The sequence below is a fragment of the Erinaceus europaeus genome, chromosome 19, assembly GCF_950295315.1.
Source record: "Erinaceus europaeus chromosome 19, mEriEur2.1, whole genome shotgun sequence".
NCBI lineage: Eukaryota > Metazoa > Chordata > Mammalia > Eulipotyphla > Erinaceidae > Erinaceus > Erinaceus europaeus.
In genome coordinates this window covers 57,566,587-57,572,586 of record NC_080180.1, presented here as the reverse complement: position 1 = coordinate 57,572,586, position 6,000 = coordinate 57,566,587, and positions in this window count along the sequence as shown.

Here is a 6,000-nt window from a genome sequence, read left to right as displayed (position 1 = left end):
TCCCCCTCTCCTCTCAATTTCCCTCTGTTTCTATTCAATAATGAATAAATAAACAGTATTTTTAAAAAACCAGGGGGTCAGACAGTGGCACATCAGTTACATGCACATAGTAGGAAGCACAAGGACCTGCACAAAGATCCCAGTTCGAGCCCCCGGCTCCCCACCTGCAGGGGGCGGCGATTTCCAAGCGGTGAAGCAGGTCTGCAGGTGTCTATCTTTCTCTCCCTGCCACTCTGACTTCCCTTCCTCTCTCCATATTTCTCTCTGTCCTTTCCAATAACAATAACAACAGCAGCAACAGTGGGAAAAAGATGGCCTCCAGGAGCAGTGGATTCATAGTGCAGGCACTAAACCCCAGCGATAACCCTGGAGGCAAGAGAGAGAGAAGGGGTGAACACAGCTACGTGAAATTCTGAGGGAGTTTTCCAATGGTTGAATTTTCTGTTCAAGAGAGTGAACAGAACGTGGATCTCAGCACAACCAGCCAGGAAGAGACACAGTCTGGAATCCAAGCAGGAGACAGGATGCAGACTGAAGGGGCTGTTTCTGCCTGGAAGCGCATGGCAGCTTGCAGACTCAGGGTGCCAGGTGTGGCGGGAAGCGGGCACAACACTGGGCTGAAGTCAGAAGCATTTATTGGAAGCCTGTGTCTGATTTCTCCCGCCTACCCCCAATATTTGGCGGCCAGGTGTTACCCTTTAGGCAAAAAAAAAGTAGAATGGTTTTTTGTGTGTTTTCTAAATAAATTTAACACACTGTCTAACACAAACAAAAGAGGTAACTGCTGCTATGGGCACATGAAGGAAAATCTGAGAGTGTCCCAGTTTCCCCTGGGGAATGACAGAGCCTGGAGGAAGGTTCTAGAAACAAGGCTTGGAGGACCAGTTGAGAAAGGCTTGAATCAAGACAAGAAAATGTGGCTAGGAGCTCAACTCATGCCAAATGGCAACAACCAAGCATGTTGGAAATAAACACCTACCTGTCTGGTATTTTATGAGAACACAGGTCATGGGGAGTGGGTCTGAAGAAACAGAAAGCCAGGAGCATTAGACTGACAATGAGAATTTGTAAAGAATTTTCTGCTGGCTTAGTGTTTCTATGAGAAAGATGGAGTGCTGATCAACCCTGACATAAGGCCTTGCCATCTATGAAGCCTGGGGCCTTGGGCATGCAAGCATTGTGCTCTAAAGCTTGGCTCAAGTTATTGTTATTTTTTAAAATAAAATGTATTTGTTAGAGGTGGCACACCCAGTTAGACACACACATTATTATGTGCAAGGCCCTGGGTTCAAGCCCCCATTCCCCACTTGCAGGGGGTAATCTTCACAAGTGGTAAAGCAGGTCTCTCTCAATTTCTATCTCTGTTATCAAATTTTTAAAAAGACTAAAAAGGAAAAAAAGGCCATTAGGAGCAGATTTGTACTGCAGGCAGCACAAATGTCCAGAGACAGTCCCTGCTGTGGCAGGGATTAGGGTGGGAGGGAGCAAGAGAGAAAATAAATTTATTGTCAAAAAATCTCCTCAAGATCAGACGATAACTCACCTGACAGAACATACACTTTGCCATGGCCACGGACCCAGCTTCAAACCCTGGGTGTCACACAGGAACACCATGAACAGCACCAGGGGAAACTGTGAACCATGCAGCAGAGCTGTGGTGTCTTCTCTCTCTCCCCCTCTCTGTCTCTATCTGAAATTAAAGACAAGGAAAGAACAAGAGTCCATTGGGAGTGGTGGAATTGTACAGACATGAAGCCCCAGTTTAAAAAAAAGAAAAATCTCACTGATTTAAAAAACCAGTTATTTTGAGACATTTATGTCTTGCCATGATGGAGTAATAAAGATCAGATTTGCCACCCCACCTGAAATGATTTAACAGTCTATATGGTAATGTAACAATGAGCTTTGAACAACTACATAAGGTTTGCAGACAGTACACATACAGGAAGTGAACAGATGACACTGAGCCCTGAGAGAACGAAGACAGGCTCATGTGGCTATCCTAGCCCACGACCAGATGTATTTCCTAGGCTTTGATGGAGGGAGGTGGTGTCCAGTCACTGTCCAGGCAGTGACCATAAATTGAGGAGCGACTCATGAAGTCTGAGGAGGCTAAGAACTGGAGTTCAATAAGCAGAGTTCTTTAGAGGAGGGAGTCTCTCAGAGAAACAGCTGTGGAGATGCACAGAGGATGCTCCCCCAAGACCTTCTGGTAGCACTCACCTGTGGAAAAATTTCCCGGGGAAATGAAGGGAACAACTTGAAAGCAGCAGATACCTCAAAGTCAGACAGTCCAATAATTGTCCAAGTTCTGAACAGTCAGAGGGGAAAACCCTATAATTCAAGGAAAATTGAGTATAGTATCTACAATGGCATTGCCTCAGTAGTAGGGAAAATTTGCCCAAGATTAAAGGTGGTTTGGGTTTCACCTAACAAGGTTTAAAACAAGCTTGTAAAAAAATAAAATTGTTACCAAAAAATGTAATGGTACTTCAGAACAAACCACAAAATATTTACAAGAACATAATATTAAGCATTTAGTAAGCTAAAAATCACAATACTTGAATTTAATAATAATTTTAAAAAACAATCAGGCAGCGGCTAGGGAGACAGCATAATGGTTATGCAAAAAAATATTTCATGTCTGTGGCTCTGAGGTCTCAGGTTCAATCACTAGCACCACTATAAGCTAGAGATAAACATTGCTCTGGTCTCCCTCTCCCATATCTCTCTCACTAAAATAAATAAAGTATAGTATAAATAAATGATCAATCTTACAGAGAAGAAGGGTAATAGAAACCATAATGAGTTTTATCAATAAATAGAAATAATCCCAGAACTGACATAAATGATTGAATTATGAGAGAAAGGTATTCAAGCAGTGATTGTAATCATATTCCATTTCTCTAAGATTGAAGAGAAAAAAATCAGATAAAAATATACTTGAAAGATTTCTAAAAGACTGAGTCAAACTTCTTGAAGACAAAAAATGCAGTTCTTGAAAGTTCAAAAAAAATCTCTGGGATGGAATAGGGAGATCAGGTAATTCAGAGTTAATGAGTTTAAATATATAGAAACTATCTAAAATGAAATAGCAAAGTACAGACAGAATAAATACTAAAAACTGGAAAAATGAAGAAAGAATGAGTTATGAGACTATTTCATCTATTCTTCCCCTCCTTAAAAGAGCAGTAAAAGAAAATACTAGAGATATACAGCCAAAAAAAAAAAATCCATTTCCAAATCATGAAATGTATAGACCCACAGACCCAAGAAACTCAGTAAACATCAGCATGAGAAACACAAAGAAGACTGCACTGTGTTATATTAGGAATAAATGGCCTATACCTACTGACAAGGGAAAATAAACAAGCAGCCAGCGAAAATATCACATTTTATACAAAGAGGCAGAATAAGAACAAGTTCTCAGTGGAAAAAAATACAATTAAGAAGACAGAGGAACTACAGTTGCAGAGGACAGGTTGAGAAACTCTATCAACCTAAAATTCTATACCCAATAGAAATGTCTTTTAAAAAAACCAAAGGCAAAAAACATACACTGTCAATAAACATTAAAGTTTAAAATAACTGTTAATACATGTTCTTCAGAAAGAAGGAAAATCATTCCAGAGAGAAATCTGAACCTATGCTAAGAATGAAGAGCACCAGACTTACCAGTGGATAAATCAAAAAAAATTCCATTCTTATTTTTAATCTTCTTAGACATTAAATATCTACCTAGAAAAAAATAAGAATATATACCAAGACTTATACTTTATACATGCTTAGAGACTGTGGGGGGGAATGAAAGTTTACAGTGTAAGATTATTATAATATGCGTTAAGTAATAATAATATTAGCTGGAGCTACATTATAAAAATCTGAAGATATCCCAAACCTTATAGAAGCTCTGAAAAAAGGACGTGGTAAGTTAATGAGATCTGGGAGGTGGCACTGTGAATAAAGCACTGGGCTCTCACGCATGAGGTCCCAAGTTGGAGCCCTGGTATTGTGTGTACCAGAGTGATGCTTTCTCTCTTTGTCTCTGTTCGTCTCTCTCTCTCTCTCTCGCTCTCGTTAATAAGTGGATACATCTCAAAATAAAAAGGAAAGAGAATGTTAGGCTAACAAATCAAAACATAAAAATACTCAATTCAAGAGAATAAAAAGGGAATAAAGACTAGATGAGACAAGCAAAACAAAGTAAGGTAACATTATAAACTCCTCTGGATAAATAATAATTATATATAGACTAATTATATATATTATATAATTATATATAATATATTATATTTATATATAGACTATATATTATATATTATTATATATAATATATAGACAATATATATTTTATATATATATATATAGAGAGAGAGACATTATATATAGACTCTGGATACATCAGTGGTGATGGGAAGTTATCAGTTGTCTTATTGGCAAAGTAAGTCAAATTCAATTCTATGCACCCTCCAATCTGGTTGCTTAGTGACAGAAGAACATTCTGAGAAGTGCTTCTTCAGGTGATTCAGTCACTGTATGCACTGTATGAAAGGCCCACATATACTTACACAAACCTAGATGGTTTAATCCACTTCACATCTTACCTATTGGGATTACAGTTGCCCTAGGCTGTTCATCTTTGACTGAATAAAGGTGGGAAAATGTATTAGCACTACTCAAAAGAAAAAGTGGTTATGTTCATGACAAACTACATTTTATTTTACTATTTATTTAAATTGATTTATTTTTGTCTCCAGGGTTATTGCTGGGGCTCAGTGCCCGCACTATGAATCCACTGCTCCTGGAGGCCTTTTTTCACCCCATTTTGTTGCCCTTGTTGTTATTGGTATTGTTGTCATTGCTGCTGTTGTTGTTGATAGGACAGAAAGAAATTGAGAGGAGGGGAAGACAGAGAAGGGGGGAGGAAGATAGACACCTGCAGACCTGCTTCACCACTTGGGAAGTGACCCACCCCTGCAGATGGGGACCTGGGGGCTCGAACCCGGATCCTTTCATGGGTCCTTGCACTTCACGCTATGTGCACTTAACCGGCTGTGCTACCACCCAGCCCCCTATTATTTATTTTTTATTGCCACCAGGGTTATCACTGGGGCCTGGTGCTGGCACTACAAATCCACAGCTCTTGGTGGCCAGTTTTTCCAGGTTTTTTTCTTTCTTTCTTTCTACTTATTTTTATTTGATAGGACAGAAATGGAAGGGGAGATAAAGAGGGAGTGAGAAAGAGAGACACCTGTAGACCTGTTTCACCACCATTCATGAAGTGTCCTCCCTGCAGGTGAGGAGCAGGGGTTTGAATCCAGACCCTTGCCCATGGTGATATGTGCAATCCTAATGCACCCAACTAACAAAATTGCAAATTATGTTAAACAAAATTAATAGAAACTCAAGAAGAAAAATCTATGTCACAGCAGGTCAGGAGCTGGCTCAGTGAACAAAGCATTGGACCTTTAAGTGTGAGGTCCAGAATGATGCTCTGGCTCTCTCTCTCTCTCTCTCTCTCTCTCTCTCCGTCTTTCTCTTTCCTTTCTTCACTCGTACCTACATCTCTCCCATAAACAAATAAATACTTTTAAAAAACAAATAGTAAGATAACGGATACTTTTTAAAAAGAGAGAAAGTTCTATGTCACATCCTCAGATGTGAATCTTTGCCTTTTGGTGACTTGATAGAACACAACAGAAAAGCAATGAGATAGAAAATTTGAACAAACCAACCTTATTAACATGTATAGAACACTCAACTGTACAGCTATAAAATAGGCATACTTTTTTAAAAATTTTTTTTAATATTTATTTTATTTATTTATTCCCTTTTGTTGCCCTTGTTGTTTTATTGTTGTAGTTATTATTGTTGTTGTTGGATAGGACAGAGAGAAATGGAGAGAGGAGGGGAAGACAGAGAAGAGGAGAGAAAGATAGACACCTGCAGACCTGCTTCACCGCCTGTGAAGCGACTCCCCTGCAGGTGGGGAGCCAGGGT